The following is a 17,795-nucleotide window of genomic DNA, read 5'->3' as shown; positions in this document are numbered from 1 at the left end:
AAAGAAAAACATAAGTACTATAGGTGGTGTGATAGAACATAACAGAACCATTGAAATTCAGTGAAAAAACTTTAGTTAAGCGTGAGTTAGGTTGAAACAGTTCAATGGAACAAAACCCTTGAAATTCAAGGAAAAACCTTTAATTGAAGTGGTGTTAAGGTGATGGTTTAATGAAAAATAACTTGAGATCGGGCATGTGTTGGAGGTTACGCCACCTTAACTCTGAGCCCATCCATAAACCCTGAACTAGGGAACATTACCTGGGTTGTGGCCCAAGTTACAGGCCTGAGAGAACTGAAGGCCTTAATGAAGGTCCTGGCACCCCACCCCACCAAGGGGGAGGGGGTTATAGCTGTTCGCTCCCTGCCATGATTTCCAGGACGCTAAGAGCTTGTTTTTTTTGTTATTAAAGACATGGTACGATGGAAGTTTGTCAATTCAAACTGTCAACCATGGATGAAGGGAGGAGGGAGGAGGGATCGGGAGGCTAAAGGGAGGTGCAGGACGAGCATAGATCTTTGCCCTGGGATGCAAGATTGAGGCCTTCAGCTGCTCAGAAGACAGGCAATACATGAGGTAAAACCCACATTACTAGCGCCATAAGTGACAAGGAAAGGCAATTACGTCACTTAACCGTGAACAAAAAAATATGTATAGAGAGAAAAAAGAGACACTCTTCACTATGTATTTTCCTTCTTGTAGGGTTGGGTTTTCAATGTGTTTGACTATTTTTGAGTGACGTGCATATTTTTTATAGAACCTCTCTTGCAATTTTTATTTTGATACTTACTGAGCTTGAGAATATTGTTTGGAGGCATCAGCTGTAGACTCACTAGAGTACCGCCTGACATCCTGAGCCGGTGCTACCATTATAGAGACAAAGGAGGAATACTATTCACATACCTTTATGACTGAAAAACAGCCGGTTTGTGGTATAATTCTGGGCATGGCCCATAGAAACCTTTGCTACTCCTTCTAGCAAGAATAGATTTTCATCATAGATTTGCTTTCCTTGAGGGATGTGAGGTATATAAATGTATTTGAAACATTTCTACAATTCTTTGTGCTGTCCCCCTTCAAAAAGGTAGGGCCCTGCTCCACCTTGAGGGGTGAGTAAGCCTACAAAAATACACAGCAAAAGAAAGTGATGAAATCAGAGTACTAAATCTAGACCATTGTCAACAAACACGGATTCCCAAATCGCAGGCACTACCATTGATTTTCCAGTGCACAGAGATATAATGCCCATGTAGTTTTACCAGGTGTGCACATCTTGCCGGACGATCCGTTGGCTCTCGATGTCCATGACATTCAGGCTCAATTTAAACTCTCCCTTGCATAGGCGCAATGCATACAAAGCATACATAATTACCGATTCTGCTGCCAACATCCACTACACCTCACAAATCTGACAGCAACTTTGCCTGCGCCTGATTTTAATGCAGGCAGCATTGCTTTGGATTCCAATGAAGTCAGCATGTTTTAGCACCTGCAAAGAGCAGGCGGATTCCATAGGATCCATGTGAGTACATCTCCCCCGGCACGGACATGGCAAGTGATATTTGCAGTATGTTTTGGTAATGGGTGCGGATATCCTGGTTATCCCAAATGTTTGTATTTGTATTTTGTTTATTTGTATAGAGCACCAGGCCCGAGGGCAACCGGGCACATTACTTGGTTACAGACAAAAGTATTTACATTAAGTTACAGGCAAGAGAATTTACATTGAGTTACAGGCAGAGGTAATTACATTAATATACAGGATATAGACAGTACATAACCAGAATGGGAATGTTAAGAGGATGTACATCAATCTGCAAGGAAGGATATGGAACAGAGTTACATGGTCATAGGTAGAAGATCTGATACAGAAGGACTACACTTCTATGGGTAGATGATAGTCAGTGTCATGCAGAGTCGTGGGTGGACAGCCAGTCTTTGGCTTTGCGCTTAAAGGCTGGGAAGGAGGGTTCAGCTCTGAGTGGGTTGGGTAGGGCATTCCACAGCTTGGCTGCCAGGACAGGGAAGCTGCGGCCTCCTGATCTTTGGAGGTTGAAGCGCGGGTTGATGAGGCAGTTAGATTGGGCGCTTCTGAGTGGTCTCGTAGCCGTGTGGGATGAGAACCTGTTGGTAAGGTAGCTAGGGGCCTGGTTGGCGATACTTCGTGATAACACGTGTTCGTGTTGATTCACACCCATTGTCAAAATAAATAAAAAAAGAATGGATGGGATTGTTTACATGTGTGACAATAAGTGGTCCATCAATGTTATTTACCTGGAGATCACCCCCCCCCCTGTACCCCCTACCCCACCCCCCTTTGTCTTTCCTGGCTTAAATCCGCACCCACGAAAATGTAACTTTTTTGGTGCCTAGGGAATTTAAACAGCCTATTTTCTATCAGTAGAAAGAAGTGGAAGAACTTAGGAGGAAAGTAAGATGTACATGACCTGCTTAAAATGCCTCGCCAAGCCCCTCCCATTGGTGCCATTAGCACATTGCGCTGTAGTCATTGCTTCTGGATGATTTTATTGATCTTAGCTCTTGCTTTTTATGCAGTGTGACACTTAATGACTATGGTTAATGGCCTGTGAAGGGATTTGCTAAGGAATTATGTTTTAGCCAAAGCATCACAAGGGGACCACAGCAAGCAACGCTGAAATGTTAATCACTGAATGAATTGCTTGTACAGGATGAGTCATTCACGTGGGAGGTAAATGCCAGGTGTGTGGGAGGCTAATTGTGCAATATCTAAGGGCATTTCTTGGAGGTGGGGGGGGCTTAGTGCTACAGTCTTTGAACTTGAGAGGTATAGAACTGTGAAATGCAATGGCAGGACACGAATGTTGAAAAAAATGAGGCTTAATATCTAACCTGAAGTATTTGCAAAGTTTTAAAACTGCTCAACTAATATATCCTAAATAGTTAGGGGTGCAGCAATCTTTGACTTAAAATAGGAAAATAGATCGACGGATTCGCCAGAATTTTACCCTGTATTCCTTAAATGAATGCAATATAGGACAAGCACATAGGAATCATTGCCTGACACATTGTGGACTGAATTCCAGACCAGAGTGCAGTGCGTGTGATTGTGCAATGAGGGGAATTAGAGGTGAGGATGAGTGAACGCTGCGAGAGCTCTCTCCGTGCAGCATAATGGAGACTAGGGAGTGCATGGTAGGGCTGGAGAAAGCTTAGTTACATGTCGGGCACATTGACATGTGGATGATTCTAACAAACCCAAACAGCCTCTCAAAGAAGGCAGCAAACTGGAAAATGTCCCAAGGCCGCTGGGGATAAGGAGTGAAAGGTGAGTGAGCTCTGCCTCTATGGGACACAGGGAAGGTCGCTGGGGATAAGGAGTGAAAGGTGAGTGGGCTCTGCCTCTATGGGACACAGGGAAGGTCGCTGGGGATAAGGAGTGAAAGGTGAGTGGGCTCTGCCTCTATGGGACACAGGGAAGGTCGCTGGGGATAAGGAGTGAAAGGTGAGTGGGCTCTGCCTCTATGGGACACAGGGAAGGTCGCTGGGGATAAGGAGTGAAAGTGAGTGAGCCTGCCTGTATGGGACACAGTATAAGGAGTGAAAGGTGAGTGCTCTGCCTGTATGGGACACAGGCACCCTCATTATGAGTCTGGTGGTGATTGTGAAAACTGGCGATATTTCAAATACACCCTATTTTGACCACTCAACAGATTATAAAGTGCAGGTTTTTACCCTAAAATTAATTTCCAGAGAATACGGCATATTGTTAATACTTCCCAATCATAAAATCAATTACTTCCTAAACAAGAATAGCATTTTTGGGGAGGTGAAACAATATAAAAGCCTCCTGACTACATTAAAAAAAATGTTCACCCGCCCATTTCTGCACATGAGGGAAAAAATGTGCCAGACCCCTAGATACGGTGAAAAGGTAGATGCCCACCTTCACGCCCACCTTCACACCCCGCTTCCAAATTAATGCACGAAAGGGTAATTACTGATCCAGCTGTGCATTACAGATACAGTAGTTTTATAGTTCACTACTGTAGTTACTCTGTTCCCACTGGATACTTTTAGGAGTATAAACAATGCACATACAGATTTTCTTTAAAACTGCATGTGGTATTTTGGAAAATCTGCATGTTTCCCCCGAGTTTGCCACCCTAGTAGCAGTGCACTCATAATTCTGTAGCGACCCCGAGGTTTCTGCAGTCAGTAGTACAGAACTGAAGCTACGGTTCAACCTCACTTTCCCCCTTCACCTCCAAAAACCACTTCCATCACTTCCAAGTTTCTTAGTTCCATGTGTGGCACCTGGACCCACTCCAGATGTTTACAGTTGCATGCTGGGACTTGTCATTTTGTTTTCCCATTGCACATATATGTCTACAAGTTACAGCATGCAATGGGAAAACCAGGTCTGGCTAGAGGTGCACCTGGGAAACCATGCAGCTGGGCTTTTCCTGCCTGTGATGAGGGTCATGGGGCCTGACACCACAGGCCTGAAATGCCGCAAGGACATTAGAGTGCGTAAAAATACAGAAAAACCGAATTCAAAAGGAAGAAGAAAGAAATGAATGAGTAATGGTCGCAACAAATGGATTCAACAAACATGACAGCAACATTTGTAAAAAATATTTCAGTACAACATCTCTTGCTGCACTGTCCATAGTTTGCATATGGGTACTCACTTGACATTGTACACAAATTTGACACAAATCTTTACCAAAACTCATAACTCTGGAGTAAAATAGAGATGAACTACAAATCATTCATTTATATGAAGTATTTACTGTAAGAATTAATTATTCAACAAACATACTTTTCCAGGTACAAGTTCTACCAAAATGAAGTTGCACCCCTCCTGATGAACCGTCTGACAATATAAGAAGGGGAAACGCGTGTCAAGGGCAATAGAGGGCAATAAACTAACCATTTGAGTTAGGAAAAGAACAAAATAAAGAAGTGAAAACTAACTAATTGAGTTAGGAAAAGGAAAAACTAAGGAGTGAACAAAGAACTTATATAGAAATGTCAAAGTGTAACCCAACACATACGGTCTAAGTAATTGTATATACACACTAAACTTGTTGATTCAGAACTCTGATGCAAGAATCTGGAGCATAATAAAGACAATGGCCCTCATTACAACTGAGGTGCTAAGTGCACCAACTTTACCACCATGGTGTAAACTACGTTTACACCATGGTGGATGGCGGATTTACCGCCCCATTACAAGGTGAGTGGGGCGGTAAATCCCCATTTCCCATTTTCCCTTCCCCCATTCCCATTTTTGCCCCATAGGGCATAATGGGAGTGGGGAAGGCGCTAATTACGGCACCGTAAATTACGGTGCCGTAATTAGCACCAAGGTGCCTTAGCACCATGGAACTTAACGCCTGCAAAAAGCAGGCATTAAGGTGGGAATCAGGCGTTAAGGGTTAACGGTGGCGTTAACCCTTAACGCCTGAGTTGTAATGAGGGCCAATGGGTGAAACGAAATTGGACCCATTAAAAGGCTGTACCCGTATTTCTACCAAAACAGGCCTGAGAAGCAACCTGAGGTGGCAGGCACAAATGGGATGGACCGTTCTCATTTTCTTTTTTTTTTTTTTTTTCTCTTTTTTCTTCAACCGGCCTTCATCAATGGTTGTCATGGCCAGCTCCAAGTAGGTCACCTGGGAGGTGACCATTCTATCCATCCACAGGCCAGGGGATTCCAAGAGTCCCTCTGCTGCAGAAGGAACAATCAATGCCATAAAAACAAGTCCATTGCCCTGAGCCATGAAATGAAGACAAATTGCTCACATTTCATATATAAATGAAGACAAAGGTGGAGTTGCCAGCAAGAGGGTCACAAATGCACTCTTTAGGTACGACATCAATAATGTACGGTGTCCCGTGTCTGTGTTTTACTCCGAAGATGGTAACCCTCGCAGTTCAGGTCTTGATTCAGCCAGGGGTTACGTATTTGTTTATTTTTTATTATTTGTAAAGCACCACACGCCCATAGGCCTCAGAGCGCTAAAGAGAAGTGGAAAAAAGAACAGGAGGAGAATCTTCACACAACAAAAGGTTCATCAATAAAAGTCAGACCAGGAGGTCATGAGGAATCTAGCCAGGAGCAAACAAATAAGTCTTAAGGGCTTTTTTGAAGCATGAAGTAGAAGGTAAAAAACGAAGGGAGAAGGGCACACTGTTCCAGGGAGTTGCAGCAGCAAAGTAAAACATGGATTGCCAGTACACTACCACTTGAAGGGACCGACATCCAGCTGATAGGAGTCCTTGGAACAAAGACATCTCCTCGGAATGAAGCATTTGAGGCGACTGGCAAGATAGATAGGGCCAGAGCCTTGACGGCACTAACGTGTCAACATTATAATCATATGTTTAACTCCTGTGTGGACTGGAAGCCAATGTAAAGATGTTAAGACGGATTTCTGAACTCTGTCCTGGTGGCGCAGAAGTTCAGAAGGCCAACCTAATTACTTGGAACAGGGTAACCTCTGGACGAGCCAGACCAATCAAGGTAGCGATCGCGGCGGTCAAGACTAGGTCTCAAGAGGGGTGAGGGTGACTGAAAGCCCGCAATGAGCACACAAAGCAAGGACACTTACAAACTACTCCAAACAGGTGTTATATGAAAAATATATACACATTTATTCCAAGGCCTTTAAAACAATGACCTTAGCGAGAAATCACAATACAACTCTAGTAAACCAACACATACCATACCAATACAATATATATACAAATACAAGTCTCAAGCGTTAGATGCACGAAATGTGTAGTCCACCTAAAAGGGAAGGAAAACAGGCAGTGCGAAATAATGCTTAGACCCAGTCCGCCTTCAGAGGCACCTAACTAAAAGGAAGTCCGGGCCCTGCGAAGAGTGGAGCCTTGTGCTCAAAAGTACCTGCACACGCTGGTGCCAACGGGCAAAAGGGGAGTCTCTTCGAGGGAAATCAGGCAGTTCAGTTTAGTGCACAAATGAAGAACAACAAATTCTGCGACTCAAGCGCAGCCTCCACTGTGGGCAGAAGCAGAGCGCGAGTACGGAAAAGGGTGCTGTTTTAACACAGCGGGGAAAAGCTATGGGCTCCTGCAGGAGGGCGACCAGTTCCTAGCTATGCTACTCACCGGTCCCCGATGCAAGCAGACCCATGCTTCTCCGCATCAATTTCAGTAGCTGGCAGGTTCAGAAGAGCAGGGAGCGTCTCGTCGTCGCGTTGAGTCTGCAGCAGCAGAGTTGAGTAAAAGACGTCCCAATCGAAGCAACCCGCACAGTTTGTTACCACAGCAGGGCAACGGAGCGGCTGTGTGTATCTGAGCCAAATGTACACTACTCACTTCAGACCTGGGAACGCCAAGTGTACGAAGCGTGTGAGAGTGACAAGGACTCGAAATACTACACAACCTGGCGGCGGTTACAGAGCAAGACTCCTGTGTAGGCTGGTCAGTCTGCTGGATGGCCCAGAGACGCTTCCGAAGGCTTACTAGCAGGAAATGGTGAAGATGCCGAGAATAGCTGTTCCCGCTATTCCAAGGGTCAAAGTACCAGTACAGGCCTTCTGGTTCGATCAAAGGTGAAAAGGGTTTCACAAGGCGACAGCAGTGCAGAGGAGCAGTCCTTCAGCGGGTCACCAGCGATTCCTCGGTTCAGCCTCTTGGTTGCAGGATACTTGGCTCCTGTATTCCTTTGTTCGTGAGAACTCAGGAGATCGACCTGGTAGTGGTGTTTCCAGCCCCCTCTTATCCACGGTTCCCTTCGCGCCAAAACGGAGGGGACCCAATGGGAGACCCGCTCATCAACACTCACACCATTCGTGGACCAATCACGGACCACGGTGGTCCCAGACATTCACACCACCCTAGACTCTCTGGCACCCAGGATGTGTATTGGGACCAGACATCCCAGCCCACATCCTGGAGGCACACACAAGACATGTAGAAGCCCGCGAAAGCATCCGTGTTTCGCGGGAAAGTACATGCCCAAATAAGGAAGGCCCCGGGTCGGCTCGACCTGGGGAAGGTGAAGGGAGCAAGACGGTCAGCGATTTGGACAAAGGAGCCTCGTGGTCTGGCCATTTTGGGAGCCAGGCCACCATTTTGGGTTAAGCGCGAGAAACGCGCTTAGAACGCCAAAAGGATCTCAAAACACAAGAAACGATCGCTGCCACCATTCCCGTCCGTGAACCACTTGCACCGATCAGTTACAATCCTAAACGAGTATCTAGGGCCTGTAGAAGGCTAGAGACCCAAGAGGGCTGTAACTTAGCTTACAGTGCCCTCTTGTGTCATGTTGCACGAAAGCTGCAACATGATAAAAGAAACTACGGAAAACAGCGTTTCCCGGTACTGACTGTCTTAAGGGCATGTCAGTTTCCCCGTAAGAAAGGAGCGAAAGCCCAGAGGAGTGTGGCAGAAGGCTGCACTTCTCTGGCAAAGTCGAGATCAAGGTGTAAAACAACAGCAAAAAGTTTAGGGGTTGCCACATGGAAGGAAAATTACCTACAATTACGAAATCTTTCCTAACAAAAGACTGCCTGGTAGAGGTGATATAATCCAGATAAGCAAGGTTACAAATAATATGTACTGAGCTGTTCTGGACACCTTGCATTGTATGAAGGTTGGCTTGTGAAGTACCCACAAAAAGGCCATTACAATAATCCAATTTAGAACCAAACATGGCCCTGGCTAAGAGACAACAGTTTGTGTCGGAAAGGAAAGGTCTGATGTGTTTTAGTAATCTGACATAATATGCACCAGAGAATATAAGCTGGATGAGTTGAGGAGTCGGATATAGTTCAGAGTCCAGGATGAATCCCAGTGTCTTAACTTTGTCAGCTTCTTTGATAATGCAGCCAGAGATTGAAAAAGAGCAATAGTGGGCGTCTACCGTCTTGATATGTTGATTAATACCAAGAAAAAGCAATGAACAGGAGTTGTTAGACATCCAACCCTGAATGCAGGAATAGACCTGATTAATAGCCAGAGAATGTTTGTTGTAAACCCCAGAAAGTTGTAACAGTATCTGGGCATCATCAGCATAGTTTGTGTACCTCACCCCATATTGTTACGAAGGTCAAACAAAGGCTAAGTATAAATGGTGTAAAGGGTGGGGGCGAAACAAGAGCCCTGAGGGAGGCCACATGCAAACAGGGTAGGCAGTGCAGCAGCATCATCATCAAAGACTCTGGCTTGCCTTTTATATAAAAACAAATTGACCCAGACAGAAAAAGATGATGCAAAATTAGCAACAGCATCAGAGGCGATTGGCCAAGATGGATTGGTCCACCAGGTCAAAAGCGGCCGATAAGTCCAATAGCATGAGGAGTGCAGTGTGACCATGATCAATGATGTTGGAGATGTTAGCTTTAAGATCACTCAAGGCAGTTTCTGTACCATGGCATGCTCAAAAGCTGTATTGCCTAGTGCTCGGGATATTATGAGTTTCCAGAAAATGCTGAACCTGCAAGCATGCTACCCTATCAAGAATCTTAAACATAAAAGGAACACAGGTAATGGTTCTATAGTTGGAAGGAATTGATGGATCAAGAGATTCTTTATTGAAAAGAGGAGTAATCCAAGCCTGTTTAAGATCACTGGTTACGCTGGTTTATTTTCAGGGGAATGGTTGTTACGCCAGAAGCTGCATCAAAGGAGGCATTAATAATCCTGGTGATAATGGGGTATTAAGGAGTCAATGCCGGATTTAATAATAGATGAAGGTCAGATGTCTCCCTTCCATGCTATGGGCTTGAAGTTATTAATCAATTCTCTGCTAGTGTTTTCTGTGACATGGCTATAACACCTTGTCAAACCTGCAAAGGATCGAGTGAAGAGATTCAGTAAAGATTCAGCCGGTTCAATAGCACACCGAGTAGAGCGCCCGCTTTGGCATCTGTGCAGAGCCTGCTAACCAGGTTCGAATCCCGGCACCACACTGTGGGTAATAATAAGCAGCGCTTAGATATCTGAGGGTTCATAGCACTATATAAATGCTAACTTATTATTATTAAAGAGTGTTTTGAATGTTAAGATGTGTCTGTAATTTGGCCATCATGGCATTTTGAATCTTCTGGCACCAGGCATTATCCTTAACAATGTATTTATCCTGATATTATATTTCACTCAAGTTCTTTGAGGATGGAAAAGAGCTCTTTGGTGTCATATTTGGCAGAGTTAATGCGTATGTCAGAGGCAGCTTTTTCAGCCTCAATAATCACATTTATATAACGCACTGTAGCCATCGAGTAGTGGGATTTATTTTCAGGGGAATGGTTGTTACGCCAACATCTCTCTGCAATCCCTTTTTCCTTGCGCATAGTAATAATATTATCAGAGAGCCATGTGCTTTTATTGATGTTTTGTTTAACGGATTTCAATTTGACTGGAGTGTGAGAAAATCAATAGTAGTGGTAACAGCTGGGTCAGAGACAGTGGAAGAATCATTCATGTGATTAAGTTTAGGTTGAATCTCATAGGCAGAAGCCTCTTGAATGACTCTTAAGGTTGTGAAAAGTTATGATTTTATTGGGAAGACGAGGCTGAACACAATGTGTTGGAGTATAGATGTCAAAGTCTACAAAGAAGTGATCCGACCAAGGACAAGGGGTAGTAGAAGGGTTAGTAATGGACATGTTCCGAGTAATGACCCAGTCCAGTGTGTTGCCCTCTCTCTGAATGGTGACAAGGGTTTTTAGAAGAAAGCCATTGGCATTAAGCATGGAGTGAAGAGAGAGAGCACATTTGTCAGTAGGGTCATTAGGCCCAAAATAGTCACTTAGCAATAGCATGCAGGAGTAATGTTTCAGCAAGTCAGACAGTAAGGTTTGTAAATGATTTTCAAAATCAGGTATAGGTTGAGCAGGTCGATCGAGAATAAGAAAATTATAATTGAGGTTGTCATTAACCTTAAACTTAGCGTGAGTCAGCTCACAACTAGGCCAGTGTACGGCAGGCTGCCTCAAGAAGATCAAGGGTCTCGTTATATATTAAGGCAATATATTAGGGGTACCGCAGAGGAATCAATCGCTTCCACCTCCCACCACGTCTCCCATCCGTGAACACTGCCTAAATGGCTGTGCTATGTTGTTTCAGACCGGTAAGTACAGCCAGACACCTCCACTCAAAGGAGGCCTCTAGCACCCCCAGGAAAGGAGGCATCTGATCCCATAACATGTGCTAATTTCTTTCTGTTACGTTACCTGTGCTTCATGGCAGCATTGGTCTCCCTTGGTCATTTTTTGATGATGTAAGTATATAGGGCAACCTAGAAAAGAATACTGGGTGAAATAGGTTTTTTGAGTATGTACTTAAAAACCCTATTTTACACTGTAGGCATACAATACTGATTCTTTAAGGCCAGACACCATTGAATGAAAACCGTCTGTTCTAAACCCCAATCCTTGCCAATTTCCGAGCCTTTCCTTTCCTTTTTTGTATTTGACAACAAAGTGTCTCGGTTTTTCTTTAGAAAACTAACATAGTTCCAATATTGGTTTAACTATATACAGGGTCCATCTAAATCCTCTTTGTGTCCTGAGGATGGCGCTTTACCTTGCATACACCAACCCTGTCCAGATAAACTCTTACCTGTCTTAAAAGAAGAGATCATTGGCTGGAGCTTGAAACGCAGATCTTGTTCACATGCACTCTTGGCTGTCTCACAAGAAGATATTGTGGCGTAGAACAGGTGAACTCTATGGGGCACATTTTTTTGATTTACCCGGAGTGTGAATGAGGGCACAAAACGCAGGTGTAACACAGTAACCCTTTTATCAACACCTCCATTCACACTCCATGGCGCGCATGGTGGACCGTGTTTAATTGTAAACGCTGACTGCCTATGCAATCATGGATGGCATGCTGGTGCATAATGTCGGAGGCATCTCTGGCATTTGCGCCTGCACGAAAATGCTTGTTGGGGCAAAAGCTGGGCCATTTGCATGGCAAAGAGGAAGGGAGGGGGCTGCGGAAACGAAAGTTGTGTTTCGCCCCTTCTCTTCGGCATACAAATGAATGAATAATCGGGCGTATGACCTTCCATTAGCGTTCCGCCCCTGATGAAAATGAGCTATTTGTTTTTCATACCACCCCATCAACTACTAGTACTTGGCCTCAGTAGCATCACCTCTTGCCCGTCCTTCCCTCCTCCCAAATGAGCGCATAATTTCCTAACAGTCATCCCATGAACCTCCCCCCCCCACCACCATAAGTATGTATTGCACTCCATGATCAGATACTGAGAACTCCAACATCAGCTCATGAATAACCCCTTTCTGCACATTCCAACACCAATATGAGATCATATTCAATAATATGAGATCATTGCCAAACCATTTTCATCTGAGTCGAGAATCATTGCATCGTTTACAGAACGGGCACACATTGACCAGAGCACATGTTAAAACAAATAAAATAAGAACATTGAAATTCAGATCTGTTGCTCTGTACAAGCAGATCTGCTGATGTATGATCACATACAAGGCCACAGGCCTGCCTGGGGCAGGGAGACGAGGGGTAAAGATTACATGACAGGATGACCCACCAGCCTCATGTATTCATGAATTGTAACAAACATATTCTGTACCAAAAACCAGGCTCCCCATCTTTTCTGCTGGGCCATACTGAGGAATGGTAATAGCTGGCCCCATGCCATATGAGAATTCTTCAGTCAGCCCTGTCCTTTTGGACAACCGGTCTGGCTTGTAAACCCACATTCACATTGGAAAATGGGAAACTACAAGTCCCACCATGCAATGTGCTAGTGGCTAGGAAGACCGGACTGGCCTAAGGCCACTTGGCAAATATGGACAAATTCTCTGTTCAGACTTATGTTTATTTATGCACATTTCTTTCAGCGCTGGCCTGGAGCGCCTTGCAAAGTTCAAAGGCTTTAAAGGTGGGAGGCGAAACAAAAGTTACAAAATGGTTAAAGTCCCTAGCATGACAATGGGGATTTCAGTGAAAAGTGACTGAAGAAGAAGGTTGAGGTCAGCAAAGGAGTCGAGAGGACCAGATGGTGAATAGAAAGCCTGAAGTGTGAGAGTTGTAGGAGGGCGGAGTCCAATAGTCGCATATTCAAAACAGCACGAGGTAATCTCGAGGGTGAGGGGTGAGCAGTGGTGATGTCCTTATCTATAAGGGACCCCACTCCACCACCCTTCCCAACAGGTCAGCGAGAGCGGGGACATGTAGCTGAGTCAGTGTGGCGACCCGCTAGTCTAGCAGAACCATGAGGGGAGATTCAGGTTTCTGTGACAGCAAGAAATGAAGGTTGAGGGTGATAAGAGTCTAAGCGGTTTATTATACAGGAAGACTTATTACAGAGTAAGAGTGCATTCTAAGAGAGAGCGAGAGATAGTAGGAGTTGTAGGAGGTGGGGGAGAGGTGCAGGTGTTGTGCGATAGGCGAGGGGGATAGTCGAGATTGAAAATTCTGGGAGAGCAGGAGTGTCAGGATTTGGATGTACAGGTGCAGGGGGAGAGAAGGGAGATGACGAGAGGGGAAAGTGAGGTAGAGGTTAGACTGAGTTGTGATTGAAGGGCTATGAGTTAATGGGAAGAGAAGAGTAAGTACAGGGAGGAATGGTGCAAAGTAAGGATGCGTGATGGAGGATAGAAGAAATAGGCAAGTGAAGACAGGGAAGGAAGGATGCAGCCCAAGTGGGAGAGGGTAGATGGGTAAGTTCTATGGTGGTCCAAATGAGACTGTAGGCAGCCAAAATAAATTTAACATGCCCAATGGAGATGTTCCTTGGTTCATTGAGGTAAGAGCAGCTTTGCTGTAAATTGAGAGTCACTGGGTCGTATCCCTATACATGTAGGCAAGAGTCAGGCAGCAGGCAAGCACAGCAAAGTCATACCATCATCAGTGGCTCTGGCCCAAGGACCTTTCCAGCCCTTCACTACTTTTGGCCCTTAGCTAAAGAAGCACAGACTGCATGCCCAAGGGAGAATCAATAACAAGGGAAGCAGAGTGTTTCATATAACCCGCTGGGAGTGAATCAGAGTGCTCAAGATGGCTTCCAGACTTGTAGGCAGGGTCCTCTGTTTAAGGGCTTGAGGGATTTTTTTTGAGGCAGGGTCCTAAGATGGTGCGCAGGATCCCTTTGGAATGCAGGATGTGGCACAAAATTACTTTAAAATGAAAGTTCTGTCACATTCAACCAGGGTACTGAAGATGTCTTCCAAACCTGTGGGCAGGTTCCTGGGTGTACAAAGGGTCCTTGCAGTGCCAGTAGCCAGTAAGAGGTTAGGGTCAAAGTTCAGAATATAAGCATATGCTAGGGATCTGTCACCTTCAACCAGGAAAGACTGACGATTCGGAAGGAGCAAGAGTAATGATGATTACATGTATAATATGGCCATTTTCATGGTGTCTATATGCTGTATTTCTGTGTGAAGACAAACGTTCAGGGTGAGCCATTTTTTCATGCCTTTGGTACCCCAGATTTCTTGTCAGTGTATTGATAATCATCATTAGGAGTTTGGTGGTCTTCTCTGGGGCTCAAGCGGCGACCCGTTACCAACTTGTATGGCCTGCCAAACTCGTCATTATGGATGGAGTCACAGAGTTCTGCCAAGTCTTATCCAAACTATTTAAAACTGGAATTACAGCTAAAAAGCGGACAGGCTGCAATCATTTTTTTGAAAAAGAATTAAAACGTAAAAAGAAATATCTGTTTACAAAAACGATGTGACACAAAGGTATGCCAATTTAAAAAGGGTTGCTTTTCCAATGACGACATAAAACCACTTTTCTAGTTTGACGCAGCTGTTATTTTGCATTATGTATGCATCATCGTTAGCCAAAAATAAGGCGTGAATCTAGCGACACGTAACCTTTTAAATAAAAAAGTGAATTAAAAAAAAAAAAATGTGATTATAATGTATTATGCATGTTAAGAATCTAACGAGGTAACACAAACTATTTAATTGAATTTGTTTATTATCTAAATGTCGCAGAATAAGCTATAGATAAAAAGCAGCCACTAAATGAAACGTAAAGGGGGCAGATCGTGGCACAATCCACAAGTGTCACATCAGTCCACAGGCCAACACGAAAGCAAGGGCTCCGAACACTGGCAGGAGGGGAGAAGCCAACAATATGAATGTTCAACGGATGTTGATTTAGACATAAAACCAAAACAGCCTCATCTTTTGTCGCCTTGTGACAGGAATGGGAGCGTCTCCAAGGACAGAAAGCGCAAGCTATCTAGTATCCAATTATCTATGTGGTATTTTTCCCGCCAGTTTTCAACGATATTTATGTGGGCACCAAATAATGAACGTGATTTACATGGGCTCCAAAAATCAATTTTCAATTACATCTTCAAGGTGCCCAAAGACACATTATTTAGGTCAGGGTAACTCTCTCCTAATCGAACTGTAGACAAAAATCAAACTCCTCTCATGTGATTGCAAAATGAACACAGCAGCAAATCATATGATAGATGGTGACCTCTGACCCGCGAACTCAGCATGATTACCTGGTTGTAGTCGCCCGACCTTTCCTTACACTGGTCTAGTGAAAACATGCCCAAGTAACAGCTTTGTTCAAGTACATGGTATTGCTGATCTGGGAACTAATTATAGAGTTCTACATTTTTATTTCGAATTATCAGTCGAGAAACAAATATATGTTCTACTTAATTTTGAAGCTTAGAAGCGAATCCCGCCTTGCCATTTGAGAATTGGCAGGAAATGGGCCTCATTACACGGAAGGCGGTGAACCATGGCGCTATTAGCGCCATGGTTCATGCCGGTAAAATACTGGCACCGCCTTGGTGGAAAGGGGAATTACCGCCCCATTCCAAGGTTGGCGGGGCGGTAATTCCCCCTTCCACCATTGCCCTTCCCCATTCCCATTTTTGCCCCATAGGGCTCTATGGGAATGGGGAAGGCGCTAATTACGGTACCGCAAATTGCGGTACCGTAATTAGCTCCACTGGTCCCTTTGCGGGTTGGTTTTTAACGCCTGCAAAAAGCAGGCGTTAAATTCCCCAACCCGCAAAGGGACCTCGTAGTAAGGCGGTAAGGATTTACCGGTACCGGTAAAATACCGGTACCGGCAAACCCTTACCGCCTACCGTGTAATGAGGCCCAATATGTCACCCCCACCCAGCTGCTATGTTGTAGAAAAATTGCACCAAATGACTGACCTACGAACCATCTCTCTATGACATCATAGGAAGTGGCATGACATGACATGTGTCTCCCATCAAACATTACAATGCATGCAAGTAGAGCAACAAACAAAAGTTACTAAATCAGTGTGACGTATTGGCTTCTGCCCTGCAGCAGTATAAGGATGAGTAGGGGCTAAAACACACTCTCAGCACTCGCACTTCTACAAACCAAGAGCCAACACCTTAAGCCTTTAAGCAAAAACCTTAAGCCCAGGGACCACGTCTCTCCAGCACTAAAACGTCTTCACTGACTCCCAGTTGCTGCATGGATTAAATTCAAATCTGTCTGCATCATCCACAAGGCTGTCTGGGCCTGGGGACCACACTATCTTCAATTTTACCTCACTAAATACTCTCTCTCTCTAGACCACTTCGCTCCTCTGGTACCAACTCTTTGGGCCTCATTACGAGTAGCCCGGTAAAAACGGGTTCATTACCGGCATGCCGGTAAGAGCGGGTTTGTGCTCGTAAAAGCCCGCTAATAGCGGGCATTTACAAGTGCGCAAGCACGCACGAACCCCCATGCCGGTAATGGTAATACCGACATGCCGCTAAAGGCCCTCCAACCCCCCAATAGCGACATCACGGGATCCGCCGATACCGGCACCGCCTCAGAGCAACCCCTAAATACCGGCCAGGTAATACCACCATGTTAATACCGGGTTCGCAAAACCAGACCCAGAAATTACGTCATCGCGCAGGAACGGGAAATGGGCCGGCGGCCATCTTTAAAAACACAATCCATTGCCATCCTCCCTAACCACCAGTCTTTTCGTGTCGTGCTGTGTTGGAAAACCCTGAGGATGTCCAGGACCACCCGGAAGACGACCACCCGGCAGTGGAAGAAGCGTTTTCCAGACGCTGAGATCAATATGCTTGCTGACACTCTGGCTGCACATGCAGCCATAAAGAAAAGCAATGATATGAAGCGAGAAGCCCAGATGAGGATTAAGGAAATCTAGCAGGAGGTTGCCCGGAAGGTGTCGGCCGTGGGGACCACCCCACGCACCGTGCGAGACTGCCGCAAGAGGTGGGACGACCTCCGCTTGAGGGTGCGAAACATCCTATCGAGCAACAGGAGGGCGGCCATGGAGACAGGTCAGGGTCCACATTCACCTGCTAAGATGATGCCCTGGGAGGAGACTGCCAGCACTTTTATTGATCCTGAGTCAATAGAGGGATTATGAGAGATGGAGATGGGTGCAGCATCATCCACAGACAGAGGTGAGTGACCCTGCACATCCCTGTAGGGGAAAACATGACTTAGCACTAGTGACGTGGATGTGAGACTAGACAAGGCAATGCATGTCCCTACACCCACATCAACATATCCAAGTCAAGATTGCGGCCCAAACCCTGCCACACAGAAATGCATGCTGAGTGCCAATCCCAAAACCTACACACGGCCAACATACCAGGACCGTGCCCATGTAACCCAACACACAAACCCCATATCAACGGCATGCCACATGCCATGCAGTGAATGCGAACATGCCCCCTCTGAATACCCTGCGTGACACACCTGTCATGATGCCTACACCCGGGGATCCGGACCAAATCCAGCAACCACGGAAGCAGGCATCAAGTTATTCCAAGCAAGCCTAATAACCCCTGCTAG

The sequence above is a fragment of the Ambystoma mexicanum genome, chromosome 6p (genome assembly GCF_040938575.1).
Source record: "Ambystoma mexicanum isolate Mex_15411 chromosome 6p, UKY_AmexF1_1, whole genome shotgun sequence".
Classification (NCBI taxonomy): domain Eukaryota; kingdom Metazoa; phylum Chordata; class Amphibia; order Caudata; family Ambystomatidae; genus Ambystoma; species Ambystoma mexicanum.
The sequence above is the reverse complement of the archived record's forward strand: the minus strand, read 5'-3'. Positions refer to the sequence as shown.